Source organism: Pinus tabuliformis, chromosome 1_2 (genome assembly GCF_031772625.1).
Source record: "Pinus tabuliformis cultivar Carrire ecotype Pingquan chromosome 1_2, CPIR1, whole genome shotgun sequence".
NCBI lineage: Eukaryota > Viridiplantae > Streptophyta > Pinopsida > Pinales > Pinaceae > Pinus > Pinus tabuliformis.
The window spans coordinates 1,201,751,485-1,201,766,801 of NC_142298.1; the positions used below are offsets into that span (position 1 = coordinate 1,201,751,485).

General features: G+C 37.7%; 1 pseudogene; it reads left to right on the forward strand.

Moving 5' to 3' along the window:
* Window positions 1-236: 236 nt before the first annotated feature.
* Window positions 237-837, forward strand: LOC149210564 (thiohydroximate-O-sulfate sulfur/sulfate-lyase (nitrile-forming) NSP3 pseudogene; annotated as a pseudogene).
* Window positions 838-15,317: the final 14,480 nt, after the last annotated feature.

Consider the following 15,317-nt stretch of genomic DNA (forward strand, 5'->3'; position numbering starts at 1 on the left):
TGTTTGTTTCTAAGGCAACTGTCACACCTTAGTGGGATAGAGCAGTTCTAAATAGACACTTTTCCCGGTAACACACAGGTTCTAATATGATTGTATGCTCTTTTGCACAGACTTCTATAGGAAAATAGTAAAGATGAAAATTGATTTTGAAGTTTAGAAATTTTGGCTAATCTTACTGGTCTCTGTAAATCTTTGGGCAAATGAATGAAAAATTAGCCTGCCTGTTTTGCTTGCAGGAGCTATCATGCAATGGCAACAGACGATAACCAGGTCTATGTGTTCGGCGGGTGTGGGGAAAAGGGCCGCCTGAACGATCTGTGGGCGTTCAATGTGGAGGAAGGGAAATGGAAGGCCCTCCCCGCCCCGCCTCCGGAGAGCAAACTGGTGCCCAGGGGAGGACCAGGGCTTGTTGTGGTGGACAACAAGGTGTGGGTTATCTTTGGTTTCGGCGGCAAGCACGAGCTCTCCGACATCCACTGCTTCGACCTGTGCACGAATATGTGGGAAGAGGTTGAAGTCAAGCCCACCCCTCATAGTGTCTTTGCCTATGCTACCATGGGAAAATACATCATTTTCTATGGAGGGGAGGTCGATCCCAGCGGCCTAGCTCATATTGGGGTTGACTCCTTCTACGAAGATGTCTTTTCTTTGGACATCGAGGCACTGGAGTGGATCCAAGTCGAAGATTTTGGTGGTGAAAGTCATCCTGGACCTTGCAGATGGTATGCATTTTCTGTAGGCTATTTTTGTGGAAGTAAAGGACTACTTGTCTATGGAGGGAATTCTCCTTCCAATAAGAGATTGGAGGACATATTCTTCCTTCAGTTGGCTGCTTGAGTATTGCATCCAACACCTACTATCTGCTAGCATCTAAACACCTACTATCTGCTAGCATCTAGAGAACTGGATATGAGTAGTTTTTCCCACAGTCCGCCATTCCTCCCACAGTCGCTCAATTGTCTCACATATTTCCCACCTCTTCTCCTTTGTTTCTTATGAGACTATTTACCTCCGACTCAAAAACATGGAGTCCACAACTAATGTTCATGGAAAGAGAAAACCACTGTACAACTGATCAAATAATGAGTACTACTTGCATTTGGATTTTCTTCCAGAGATGCTCAACATCTGCATGTATAGAGATCCAACTTGAAATTAGCTATTGATTTGGAGATGCTTACCATAACAAATTATAGAAATACAACTTGCATTCAACCATTGTTTCTGGACATGCTTAGGAATTGAAATTGAAACTGAAATTATAGTAGTGTCGGTTCATGGCCAAAGAAAGGTCAATGGGACTCAAGAATAGGGTTGGCACAAATAGAAAAATGAGTGTCTAGTGCATCTCCTACCCAAAAAAAAACAAATATAGGTGATCAATAATGCAAGAAGATAAAAAAGTAAGTGAAGGAAGACCTCTACAATGTAGAAGAGAATTGATAGGAAGTATAGGAACAGATTGAAGAAATGGGAAAGGAAGTTTGAGTCTGGAAGAGTGTGCGATTCTCACAATCAAAATAAAATTCCTGATGTAGAGCTTGTTGATGTCGTAAAGTGAGTGCTCCAGGCTGAGAAGCAGTCGTTGGACTAGTAGTGGTGGTTGTAACTTGTAAAGAACCCTTTACAATATCTCTTCTACCATTCAAGACCAAAATGCCCTTGGAGCGGAAGAACATGGTGAAATGATCTTGCCCGCCTGGATTGGGCATGGGGGGGAGTTGTTGTATCTCTATGATGAACTCTGGAACTAAAGAGATGAATTGATCTTGAGGCTGCAAACATGAGGGGCAATGCTCAACTCGCCTTCTGTTGTCTATTCTAGCATGAGATGCAGTCACTGTATAATTCCATTTCATTTGTTTGTTGTAACTTGTTTTAGATATTTGCATTTGTCTTCGTTTCTCCATTTGCAATTTTTTATTAACTTAAAAAAATTGAAAACCCTTTTTTAGAAAATACATTTCATCTTATCTTTACGGTTTTCATGATGCTGGAACGAATTTAAGGAAAACATCATCCTACAAATATTTGGAAGTGAAACTGTCTAATGCTGAAAGGGTTATCTCAATTTTTTTATGGTTTGATTTGTCACCAATTGTAGGAACTCAAGAATTTAAGGCCACAACTTTATTCTGCAGCAGAGTATTGTGAAATGTCATATCTTCATAATGAACAGAAACAGACATATGCCTTCTTACACTTTCTTTGTTATTGTAGCCTTCTGTGCATGGTTGGATAATGATTATGTCTTCTAGTTGAGCCTGAGTTGATAGGATTGCATCTGTGGTCTTGGCAAATAACTGATTAAGAAAAGAACAATACAATGTCTTTAGATTCAACATAGTCATGAGCATTTTATAGATGGCTTTAATCAAACAATGATTTTCCTGTGCTTCCGCACAAAGAATTCTTGTAGCTACTTGTGTTCATCTTGCTAGCTTTTTCCATCTATAAAATTGATGAAACAAAATCACTAGAGGCCAATATCTGAGTCAAAAAATTTGACGTGAACTCTTATTTAACTAGTAAGTTATAATTCAATATTTTTTCTCAGAGAAAAGTCAAACATATAGTAAATAATGTGAAGAACTATCACTCCAAGATTTTCTTCATCTTGAGTATGTTCAATAGAATTCTTTGAAAAGTTAATCTGGTTGGAATGTTTTTTGAAAGGATGACATGATATCAACTATAAGATGAAGTTACAGACCAAAGAATCTTTGATAGGGATATTAAATGCTCCAATATGTTTGAATGTTGGGATATTATAGATCATTCTTGATTAACAAAGCACTTGATCCTAGATACTTGTTGCAAGTCTCTTGTGAAATAGAATGTAAATTTGTTGGTTTCCCCTGGGATGTCAGGAAACTCGGTAGATTGTGGCACAATTTATTTGAGATTAGGTGTACCATGGCATAGTTCCAACGACCATCAGTGCTTAGGAATGCACAACACTAATGTTCCAACCAGTAGTGCATTTTCACAATTTACTTCACTTTCAATTTGAAGACCTGAGAGAGGAGAGAAAAAGGCAAAGTTTTTTAACAATCAAAACTGTTTGTTCAAAATTTTGGAGAATTTAGAGCAGATTGAGAAAGTATGTCCACTTTTATAGGGATTCTATGCTTGAACTTGACATGAGTTACATTTCCCTGAGTGTACCTCAACAATCACTTTAAAGTTGAAATACTCATAGCTTTAACACGAATTATTTTGTTAAGACCTAGTTATGATAAACTTATCATTTCCATATGAAATTCAAAACCATCCTTATAAGCAACCCTAACTTTAAAGGATATGCAATTGAAAATTTATATAGATGATATCTTTACTTGCATTTATGGTCGCCAAGAGACCAAAATGTAGATATGATTTTGATAAATAATATTCCTCATTTTCTTTTATGACCACATGTTTTAATAGAGGTTCATCTTTCCTCTATGTAGTGTTTTGGAAAATTTGAAATATTATGCAGTAAAGTCTCTGGTTAATGATGTTGATCATCTAGGAACTATTGCTTACAAGCTTAACAACCTCCTCAGTCAGCAAACTACAGAACTTAAGATAGCTTGCCTTGATCAGGTATTTTTGTGTACATTATAAATTTATTTGGTCGCTACACTCAACCAAGCACTTTGAGCAGGCTGGTTGGTTAGATCAGATTTCAGCACATTTGACCATGATGTTGTAAACTTGATTTTGTTCTCTTTTGTGCTTGAATCACATATAAGTTATCTAAACATGTTGAGATCTTCACCCATGTGACATTTTTTTTGTAATTTTAGAGGCTTTGCACTTATCAAGAGTATAATGATAAGGAGGGTATGAAGCAACAGTCACTGGTAAATAGTATCCCAAGATACTATAAACACTATATTTTACCATGTAAGTCTGAAGGTTCATCTACACTTGACATGTCTATTATGGAAGTGTAAGTCAAAAAAAATTTGATTTGATCATTTTTTGTTGATATGTTCTTAAGACAGGACCGCCAAGTGGATGCTTTTATGGTTTTGCAGAAAAAGTGTTTGGAATAGGACATGAAAATGCACATGAAAAACCACAACCAGTACCTCCTCGTACACCCATTTTCCCAATAGATAAAATTTGTTTTCCTAGTTTCAGTATGGAAGAGTTCGTTGTAACATCTTTGGATGGATTGTTATAATAGACTAAGAAGTCATGCTTATGAATAATGATATTTTCCTAGTTAGATATACAAATGTAATTCTGTGATGGTTGCTGACACATATGACCTCGTGTTTCCAGGTACAAATGTGAATAGAAGTCTTTCATGGCATTTGGCAGTAGAAGCTCAGATTGCGTTGTATGGAAATTCTAATATTCCAAATAGGTATTACCATTTAATCTTCTGATCTATGGTACATAATAGCATTATCATGTAAGTGGATTCATCATTTGATAGATGACTATCAATGATCGCTTTAAGGGCACAACAATATTAATAGTTGAGAAAATAATATTATTCTATTTTACAATTACCAATGGTTTCACTTATCTGTAAATTATTAACATCAAGAATGACCGGTGAATTTTCTCTTTGATTTATTTTTCATCCTATCTCATGCAAAATCTTATACATAATTTTTGGCAGCAATGAGTTCTACTCAACGTCTTCTACTGCAGCATTAGAAACGTTTTTCTTCCTAGGTTTGTGCTCTAAGAGCATTTATATTTATTTAGATGTCAGAAAATTAGACTATTACAGCCAAGAGCAGTGGCTTTGTTTGCAGGGTAGAGGCTTGATTTTGGTTTGTGATTCAATGTAGTTATTTGCATATAAAATCATGTTTTAACCTTCAACCTTCCTCTTGAGATAATTTATGATTTATAGTATAATTTTTCATTGAATGAACACTTTTATTGGGTGTCTATAGAAGCTGAAGTTTCCATTCCATCATTTCTTGGTCCACAATCTCATGTCCAGTCATTTCCTGGGACTCCTAGTTCTACTACTCCCAATTCGTTTGGTGTTGGATAACGGGTAAGATCAAGAGCTCTAACAAAAATAGTGCAGTTTATACTAGGCTGTTTTGATTGCACCAATGATCATTCAAAGAAATTGAAGGAAATGAATTCGTGTTTGCCTTTTTAGTGCTTTGATATATGTATACCAACTATGGTGATAATAGTAATAGTTAAAGCATAGATTTTGGAGGCTCTTCCTTTTTTATCTACAAGAATATTATTATACTAGTATGTGTGATGAACTTTATATGCCTTTAGCAATGCTAGTTGCAGATTTATGCATGTTGACCATGACCATCTCCTTGACATAAGAAACGTGATAACTTAGTTTCAGTCCTACTGGGAATTCTTCAAATCTATATTTCGAGTGTTTTTCTTTTATAACACTTTTATTATGATTATGTCATAGTTGGCTTGATTTATCTTAAAATATGTAGTCATGAGAATTTTTTTAGATTACTTGAATGGTTATGTAGAAATTTACCACTGTAGATCAACAGATTATGCAATATACTAAAGAAAAATACTTGATCTACTTCTACTATCAAACTTTGTGGAAGCTTAATCGAATATGAGCAAGATCAATGAGAACACATATAACTGAGAATGAGAAATCAATCACACATGAACACAGAAGAATAACCCAGGGAAAGCCTCAGCCTAAAACCCCAATCTTTGTATTATCATACAAGTGGAAATATGCTCAGTATTACAAAAAGAATCAGCTCACAAGCTATCCTACTCTCTCTGCAATCCAACTGCTACTCATAGACAGCCAAAGGCTTCTCACAAACCTTCTCCTCTGCCCTCCAAGCCTCCTATTTCCTTGCGCAGTTTTTCCTGGGGTCCAGTGCTTCCACTTGTGTGAATTCCCACCTCACACTGCTCACTTGGCTCAGAAAAAACTGCACAAACCTAAAGGAGATAATTCCTTCTGCATGGATGAGTTTCCTATATAGGAAAAATCCTCCAACTGATAATACATTTCCCTTCCTCTAATCTTAACTAGGTCTCTGACTGAACTGACATGCATGAGTTATTTATGAGAGAATATTCAGTTATCTGGAGAGCAGCAATTACATGCATGCAAGCATTAACTAATTGAACTCACAATTAATTCCACAAACTGTTGGAACTAATCTAACTGGACTTAACTCAGTTAACTAAGCTAACTAATTACAACTCAAAGTACAACTCATCCTCATCTCCTTAACTAAGGGATAAATTCCTCAATCAATGGAGAAACTGTTGCATGTCTTCACATAGACTTCATGTTTGATTTTCTCCAACTAATTAACTCAAGATGAATTAATTAATTATTAATCAAACAACTGCTAAGAACAAATTCGAATTTTACTTCTCAATTTTAGTTCAGGGACTAACTAAAATTGGAATCCATCCCGAAATGCTATTTATCGCAATTCTATTTTTAGCACTTTCATTTTTCATTCCTTCTTGCTATGTCCAACGTTGGTACCCAAACTACTATTTATAGCGGTGCTATTTTAACACTTCTATTTTTAGCATTTCTTGTTGCTATTTTCAATAGGTTAGGCTGAAGCATGTAAAGAGCTATGCTTTCATCTTTTGAAATAATAGACCATGATACCATATTTCTGCCACTTTGCCTTCTATCTTGTACTTTTGATCAACATAACCCAATATGAATGCTCAAAGCACATTTCAGGATCAAGACTTATGTCTGTTTTCAATTGAATAAGATCAACATTCATTCCGTTGGGGGTGCCAATTTATAGTGATCGAATTTCTTGGGTTTCCAACAATGCCCTACAATGCAGCTATTTGTAAATATTCAATGAAGGTCACAAAATTGCATTGTTGGCTACTATATTTAAAGACATTAATGACCTTCCAAATGAAATGGATACTTTGATGAAAGTTATTCCAGTGTTCACTATTCATCTTGGAAACATGCAACTCCTTCAAATAAGGTTATATTCTTAGCAAAATATTAGGGTGGTATAAAATTATAAATCTGTATACCCATTTCTAATCGAGGATTATGACTTTTTTTATAGATTAATGTTCACCTATTCCACCAAAATCCATCTTTTTTCTTGAAGGCTGCATATTTTGTCAGTCCTAATGGTTGTTGAATAACATATTGTTCTCACTGCGACCAGGGTGCTTATGTATAGCCATGGGACTGCCTAATTAATTATGATTGTAAACATATGGCTTCAGCTTGACTTCTGACGTCACTTCAACAAATCTTTTTACTGACTCTGGTATCTTGTCAGATTCCTAATATTTAAAATAATTTCTCCAAAGAGGGTACAATATTGAAGTTGTAGTGTATTTTATGGTATATCTAACCTTAATACAATGCCAAAAAATAGATAATTGTATGGCATGAATCATGTTTTTCAAATATTGTTGGAAACTCATTTGCTAAATGAGAAAAATGACTATGTACTGGCCAATGGAATAAATTAAAATAAAAAATCTTTTTCTGATGCTTGTATTGAATGGTTGGGATATTGATTTAATTGAAAGTACTTGCTATTTCTTCAAATTATGCATTTAAAGGGGATGAAATTTTCTTGGCATCATAACAATCCATGGTATCAACAAGAGAAGATAATATAAGACAAGTTTATTATTGTCCAACAAATGACCATTAAATGGTCAATGGGACTGCTAAGTAATCTGAGTCAATATGAAGCGGGAGTACAAGGGCCACATTATAAAGCAAAATAAAAACAAATATAATTTAAGATCTAAGGTCTAAAGCCTAAGCATATACAATTGTAATGCCGATATAGGAATCATCTTGCTATTTAGAATATGTAATCCTAAGACCAAGAAGAGAAATATCATGTGTGAGGAAACTTGAGAGGGTACCTCAACACATCCTGGTGCCACCGCTATCTCTTGCAAATAGGAGGACGAAATGTCTTCTGCTGGAATTGCAATCTCGATATTTGTCCTAACTTTTGATGTTGAAGAAAGGAAGCTCTTGATAAATGTTTGACCAAAGGAGTTGTGCCATGGTATGTCTTGCTCCCTAGATGGAACCCCCTGTAGAATTTTGTAGCTAGGATTAGTCTTCATAATTAATATTTTAGCCCTTTGAAATATATAATGAAAAGGGAAAGGCATATTCTTCATGTCATTTTATTGTTAGCCCTTGAAATAATTAATATAAGACATATAAATTCCCCAAGTTATTCAGAATGCTTTGTTGTAAGTACAACTCAAAAAATCTAGTGGAGAAGAGATTTATGATATCAAGTTTCAAGGGGAAGTAGAGGTGGTTTCTAATGATGATCAATTCAGCTATGTTATTAATTCACCTGGTTGGTAATGCATTCTTGTGAGACATTTATGTTATATTTGCTTGTTGTCCCATTTTAAGGTTTCATGTCTTTTCATAGCATGAGATGAAAAACTCCTCGAATAGCTTGCTTTATATGTGTATGGATATGTAGGTCTAGCAGTAGTCCATTTCAATATCAAATTACCAATGCAAGAAGATTTCTCCCTTTTTTGATCAGCTATATGGAAGATACCGTTCTGCCAACTTGTTGAAGGCACCTACAGGAAAAATAATCTAGTAAGGACTAATATAAGTGACTGATGATGACTGATGCTAAATTTTTGTAGATATTTTACAAGCATTGAAGTTTTAGATCAAATTGTGCATCATCTCGCAGGGAGTAAGGGCTGGTGCATCTGAATGATGATGACCTGTAGAACTTTTGTATATATTTTATAAGCATTCACGTTTTACATTAGATTGTGGGTAAAATTGCATACAGTAGATGAGCTTGGGATTTATGCTAAAGGACAAATATGGATATTTGTTTTTTGGAAATTGATGTATAATATAATTTTAAAATTGAATTAATATTATTATTTTGTGATGCATTTGAGAGAAAAATGAACATTGTTTAACTTTCTCTAACATGAACTTGTGTTTAATTGATGAAGGTGGACACTAAAAAAAAACAAAGTTGTATTGAATTGTTGGTTAACCAGAGATGCATTTGAGATAAAATTGTAGATTGTTTAACTTTCTTTAACATGGACTTGTCTTTAATTGTTGAAGGTGCACACTGGAAAAAAACATATTTTTCACAATTTCTGAAAGCATTTATTCTACCCACGTTCAATATTTACAAGAATGGTGTCAAAGTGAAGGAAATTATTTGCCCAAGCCAGCAAGGCTTGGAAAATTCAGTGAAGCATTATTACAACCTCCACAGAAATAGGTAGTCTTTCTTTGCAACCATTACCATATCATTCACACATTCAGCTGTGAAACACCTATAGACGACATAAAAAAACTGGATTTGATTCATATATGAAGAGTATTTCCCGGCTTTTCCTAAGATTCTTTGTGGCCTCATCTTGTTCTCGTCAAGTCTTTCTAGAGTCCAATTTTCCCCATTCATGTTTATGCTTAGCCCTGATGGTCATACAAGAGATACTGAGCAGAGATATCCTCTATGAATAAGCATATCAACCTAGTGCATTTTCAATTCTAGATTTTTATACACATTTCAAATTGTTAATCAGTGGTAAACAATTTGCAAATACATTCTCATTATGCTTTATTTCTCTCACATAAAACATTATCAAATTGGTGGGTGTTATGGGTTCATTTCCTGCACTTGAAAAATTATATGGCATGGTGCATAGAGAGACAAAGACAAGGCAGATAGAATTATACTCAAGTAGGATTGGTCAATGTATATGTTTTTCCAAAATATTGGAAGGCCAAGTTTAATTGAATTTCTTAACATTTCTTGCTCTCTCTCTTTTGTACTTGAATCCCTGCAATATGTTCAAGGTGCCCAATAAATGGAAAATGAATTTTCATTACTCTCACGGATAGGTGCTGCTAAATTTTAATTCCATTTTTTGGTATAAAGGGGATGTTGTTTCTTTAAATGGTAACTTTTGCATCTATTACTAGTTTTTTGGAAATTTTTATTTTTGTTTTTGCAAAATCAAAATGTGTTTTGCTATGTGCACAAAATATTCACACCCCCACAATACCAAAGCAATTCAGAACACTTTAGCTCAATTGTAGGTTACTTACTAGGCTCCCACATTCTCATTGTCACATGGGTGGTGTTGTGGCCAGCAACAACCCCCCCTCGTTCAAACTAGTATCAGCCACGATGCTAGATTGAATGGGGACCCTTAGTTAATGTTTTTGAAAAAACATTGGTTTCTTTCGAAATCGCAAGCATAAGCGTAGGAAAGGTTTCTGAGACAACTTAAGCCTAGACCTGTGTTCATAAAAGCAAATCCTAAGATTGCTTCACAAAAAGAATCAAAGAGATGCCTTCGTTTCACCTCTAAAAAACCAATATGCCCATCGCCTCGGTATTAATGAACAACATCGCATCGCAACACACTAGCATCCATAAAGAAAAGCTTCAAAGTCCGCCGATCTGCGATGTTGCGATCGCGCGATCGCATATCGCAGAAATGAGGCTGGGCACGTTGGCAAATATTTGAATCATTGCGATCTGCGATATAGCGATCTGCGATGTTGCGATCACTAACCTTTGCGATCGCGTGACATGCGAAGATGCATTGGCAAGTCATAAAAGCGCCTTAGTACGACTCCTTCGCGCACGCCTCCCAAAGAAAATCCACTTACTATAAACTAACTTGGAAATTATGCGCTTTTAATGTTAGTAATGAATTAGTTGTCAGTTATTAAGTGGCATAAAGACGCGTGCCTTAATGCGGATTTGTTTCACGTAAGGTGGCGTATCTAATCTATCTCTTGCATTTAAAACTCTCCCATCACCTTTCTGATCAATATTTCCATTTTCGTTCGTAACCTGCAGGAGAAAAGTGCGAAGGAAAAACCGAACAGAAACGCTAAGCGAGATGGGGAAGAAGAACAAAGCTCAGAGCTCAGAGACAAGGGAAAAGACCAAAGAGATGGCGCCCCTCTACACAGATATTGCATGCAATAAAGATGCAGGCATCTCAACTTGGGAAGGCATGTATAGGATATTGGAGGAAGAAAATCCGAGAATAATCAAGGTAACTGCAGCTGTCGCGGGTGCATCACGTTCTTCAGAGGCATCCCTGGAAGATCTAGCATGTTCTTTTCTCCATAGGATATCAGCGAGGCCAAAGATCCTGCCATACACAGACATGATCAAATGGATACTAGATGATGCGGAGTAGCACCATAGACAGTTCAAGGTCCAAGGACATGGGCCCGTGGGATCGTTCGCAGCTCAAGACCTGAAACTCATGTATCATCTACCTGAGCCGCAAGCGACCTACAACGCAGAGTTTGTCGATAAGTTCGCAGCAGAAAATCCGGACCTATCAGACACAACTAAGGAGTGGTCAAGAAGAGATGAGCCATTAAAGAAAGATAAGAACGGTATGTATAGCACTGGTTCTCTTACTTCTCCATATTTCTTTGTTGCAGCCATGCTCTGTAGAATATTCGGCAAGCCAGATATCAATAAATTTTCACCTGAATGGCTACCGCTGATTGATGCCGCGACTAGCTCTGAGATAGTCGATTGGGCTAAAATCCTTTCTGACACTCTGTACATGGCAGTCCTCCACTACCGTTCTAAGAGATCCTACTCCCAAAGGGTCTATCCGCCTTTTTATTTATCTGCCTATATAATGGATTCTGTTTGTCTTGTGTCGAAATTCCCTACTATGGGTTGGCAATGGACCACCCAAGACCCATTGGCTATTCACGTCTATCATAAAATCTTATGGGATTCCCAATTCGCCCACCAGTTTTACAAGATTTGTCATGGACTTATGTTGCCCATACATAAGATAATATACGATAAAGACCCCCCAAGATGCTCTCCCGAGGCACAGATCGATATCCTCCACGTCGCAAGATGGTTTGGGGAAGAGTGGTTTACATACATCCGATTTTTTGGAAGCACAACACCTCCACATGTCCTACCCTTGTACATCCCAGATAAATTGTTAGCCTGAGAGATTGCATACCAGACTTGTTCTGAAGGCGGTTTAAATAAGAACCTGAAGAACAAAAAGAAGGCCATTTGGCCTCAATTCCCAGTCACATGTGGGGCCTTCTCTTTATTTGATGTGGGACACGCTTTTGGCGAGGTGGAGAACGTGACGTGTCTCCAACTATTTAAATTCTCACCAAGGCCATTTGACCCAAATAAGGTGGCACAGGAATTCACAACTAACGTCAGGATAAGTGTGTTCTCTGGGCAAAAAGATCCGTTTGACGATCTCTTTCAGGGCAAGAACTCGCTCGAAGAAGTTTTGCAGGAAGCTCAGTCGAGGCTGTCCCTGGACAACCTCCGAAAATTCAGGTTGTATAGAGAAAGAAGGCTGGCTAATGTTCCACTGGAAACACTGCGAATAGCTACCAGAGAACCCACTCCGAGCATCAGCCTCAGTGAACACTCCAACGCCTCCAAATCTGATTCCAGCGCCGTAAAAGAAATATCTCCAGATCCTGAAGAGTCTGTCCACAAAGAAGAGAGGAACGAAGAAATAATCAAGGACACAACTCAGTCAAGCTCGATGGCTCAGCAGCAGGTTGTCGCCTCGCCACCAAAAGAAGTTCCCCCTCCCGTCACCGAAGCACCTCTTGTTACAGCAGAACTAGATAAAGAATGGGAGACCTTCAATGAACTGATTAATCTTGAAGGTCAAGTCCCAAAAACACCTGTGGATAACACATAGGTGGTGCAAGAGGTCTTCTCAACCATAGTCAGTAGTACTGCAGAAATGGAGCATCTTTCTATCGCTCCATCCTCAGAACTTCTACTAAGCGTAGAAGAGATCCCTCCACTGGACGTATTCTACAGCCCACAGCACAAGGCAGTCGTAAGGAGACAAAGAAAGAAAAGAAAGCTTGAAAATGCATTGTCTCAAAAGGCTGAACACCTAGATGTCTTGTGGAGAGACTCGAATAATAATCCAACTGACAATCTCACGAAATTGTCTCAGATTGCAGGAGCATATGCTTCTGCGACTATCGACAAGGCTTCTGAAGTTCAGCAACTTCTAAAAGAGCGCGAAAGTCAAATACAATTGCTGCAACAATAGTTGCAACAAGCCAATGAGAACGCTAAAGCCTCCAAGCAGCTTGAAGAGTTACAAGAAAGCTTTCGCCAGATGCAGGTGAGCCACCAAAGAAGTATTGAAGAAAAAGAAAAACAGCTTCAGACGGTGCAAGAAATGCACAAGGATGAACCCAAGCTGACGGAGTTTATTTCGGAGTCCATCGGCTTGAATGACCAACTGTCACAGCAACAGGAAGATATGGTCCGAAGAATATCACAGTGGAGGCATTTTTGTGAGCTGAGCGACAAGATCACTAGCCAAGTGGTGGAATTGCGGAATGACTATGACCAGGCCAACAAGAGAGTAACAGAATATCTGGCCTGGCAAAATGACGAGGAAGGGAAAAGAGCAGGGGCACCCAAGATTAATGAGAATCATAAAGAACTGCTCTTTAATAAGTGGGACGAGCAAATCACACAGGCGGAACAGGCAGCAGAGTCAGCGGCGACACAGGCGAGCATACTTACCGACTGTGTAAATGAAAATTTACACAGGGCCAATTTGATTTCAGAGTCCACCCCGGGGTACTTACCAAGCGCGTTACAGTTGGAGGCAGAATGGAAGCAGAAGGCACAGGCAAACGGGAAGGAAATTCAGGCATTGGCTAGACTAAACTGGGAAAGTTATTGGACTTACTTAGTTAAGCCCCACAGCCAATGCATGACCATAAGAAGCATCATGAACGCGGCCGAGAAAGTAGCGCCAGCTCTTATGGATGCCGTTTTCGCAGCCCAGTTAAGCACAGAAGTCGGCCAACTGACTCTTCTCAAACTCATGCTTGAAAACTGCAATTTCAGAGACCAAATTAAGAAGTAATTTTGTTTAGAAAGTTGTTTTTTTCTTGCTTTTTGTTTTACTGAATTAGAAAAAGGGCGGTCATTTGAGAACCGTGTCCTAAATTTTGTAATAATACTATTATTAGGACTAGATAGTAGTATATCAACCCTTCTCATTGCATTGGAGAAGGGTCCAGAAATTTGTCAAAAACTTATCCTCAGAACATGCACTTCTGCACCCTCAGAGGAGGTTTTGATGAATGGAAGGATCATGATTTATTTATGTTTGTATTCTTAATGTCTGCTACTGATGTTGCACTTCTGTACTCTTGGTAGATGTTAGAAGCAAGTAGAGATAGATCGTTATTGCTTGAAGTTTATTAGTGAAATCAATCATAAATGGTACTTTTATCTCTTGATTAATTTCTGCTTGTATTCCCAGAGCGATATACAGCTGATATTGTTTGCATGTTAATGTATGAACACATGGGTTATCATTTGGCACTTCTGTACGGTGGACTTATCGATTTATGCTTGATATGCGAATGATTTGATTATGCGATATGCTATTCACAACTTTTCTGTTTAACTTCTTAGGCAGAACAGTTCATCTTAAACGGTTTATATTCTTATAATGGCTGAATAATCTTTATTACCAGTTATTGTACGAAATATTTTTAGATTGCATAATGGAAGAAATATATATCCCGAGTTAGTGTAGATCTAGTGTGTTATTTCTATTAAATTATAGTAGCCTAGATTCAAGTTTGCAAGTCAGATTTACATTAGTTGTAGAATGTCTTTAGAACTAACATAAACAAACTCTACACACACACACATCCCACGCATCGGGAAGCTGGTCCCGTTATCCCCAGTCGGACCCGCTACTCCAAACGGGCAAGGAGCCGCCAACCAGGTTCCGGACCGGGTGGGTATCCCCCTTGTTGTTGACCCGACTTCGGGCCACTCAACATTTCTGGCGCTAGAAGGAGGGGCTGAGCATATTGTCTGTTGGAATGTTTTTAAACTAGAAATCCTGGAAAAGGATGCCTGCTCACAGAATTCCCATTTGGAGTTGCATTCATGTTCCTACCTCTTCCAACACTCCACCAGATGTGGTAAGACTACTATCTCAGGTAAAATTCAATGGTGAGAATAATTCTTCTGCATTTCATCACACCCTGCATTTCCTTCAAACAGTTTTGAGTGCTGATATTCAAAAAATTGACGAAGGCGTTTTATGCAGGATTTTCACTCTTACATTCACAGCAGAAGCTAGAAGATGGTGCAAAAACCTCCCAGCTGCATCAGTCCACAGCTGGGACCAATTCGTTAGAGCTTTCATCTTGGAATTTGATTGCTATGAATACGACCAGGTATACGATGAAATCGACCATCTGCGGAAACAAGACGAACCCGTAAGGGATTTCAATATACGATTTCATCTTAAATGTCTACAATATGATC